Source organism: Cucurbita pepo, chromosome 3, assembly GCF_057944985.1.
Source record: "Cucurbita pepo subsp. pepo isolate OVF chromosome 3, ASM5794498v1, whole genome shotgun sequence".
Taxonomy (NCBI): domain Eukaryota; kingdom Viridiplantae; phylum Streptophyta; class Magnoliopsida; order Cucurbitales; family Cucurbitaceae; genus Cucurbita; species Cucurbita pepo.
In genome coordinates, this window is record NC_141800.1 from 5,372,052 (window position 1) to 5,373,074 (window position 1,023).

The 1,023-nt window shown below is 35.7% G+C and overlaps 1 pseudogene; it reads left to right on the forward strand.

Moving 5' to 3' along the window:
- Positions 1–227: 227 nt before the first annotated feature.
- On the forward strand, positions 228–692 carry LOC147793094 (arabinogalactan protein 23 pseudogene; annotated as a pseudogene).
- The last annotated feature ends 331 nt before the right edge of the window (positions 693–1,023 follow it).

Here is a 1,023-nt window from a genome sequence, read left to right on the forward strand (position 1 = left end):
TATCTTTATTTTTTGTTTTCTTTTTTATCATGAATAATTAAAGAAAAGAAAAGGCAAATAAAACAAAAACGGTTTCCCAGGATCATGGTAACAGAGAGAACCGATCAAATTGAAACCTAATTTCAGCACCACGAATCAGGAAGTTTGTTCTAAATATAGCTCTGAAATTCAAGATCAAAGCACCATAGAAACTTACCTGCCTCCGAAAATCGCTGCAGTTTCCACCTATAAATCGAATCGATTCCATCTCATTTCATCAGGCAGCAATTTCCAAAGCGAAGGCGTTTTTCGGTGATCCTTCTCGTCGAGTTCTTCACCGGATAACGCCGCACAAATCCAAATCCAAAACCGAAGACAAAAAAAAACCTAATAAATCGCAATGGAGATGAAGAAGATCGCCTGCGCCGTCCTCTTCGCTGCCGCAACCGTCAGCGCCGTCGTGGCTCACGACGAGGCGTTGGCTCCAGCACCTGGACCAAGCAGCGGTGCCGCTGCCGGCCTTCCAGCAATCGGCTCTGTCATTGGCGCTTCGTTGCTGTCCGTCGCGGCCTACTACCTGCAATGAGGCAAGGAATGGAGTGAGATGTAATTTGAGAGATCGGTTGGTGCGGTGTTGGTATTTATATTGGGAAGAATTTTCGTTTATGAGTGGTTTTATTGTTGAATAATAATATATATATCCTTAATTAACACTTAGCTGTCTCACCATTTTCATAATTCATTTGCTAATCACTTCATAGCCTAATCTATTACTATCTCAAATTGGATGATCCCAATCTTAAAATTTTTGGGATGGAAAGAAATTATTTTTTTTTAAGAAAATTAATAATGTTCGAGATTTAATATTTTTTAAATTCAATTCAATTTTTTTTTAATTTAAATAATCTTTGCTCAATAAAATAATAATAAAAAAAAATTGGATAGGATTGATTTAAACTTTTTCATTTAAATAAAAAAATAATTATGAAATTAAAAACTAAACTAAATAAACCAAATTTCATTTAACCCAATTGAATACAAGAA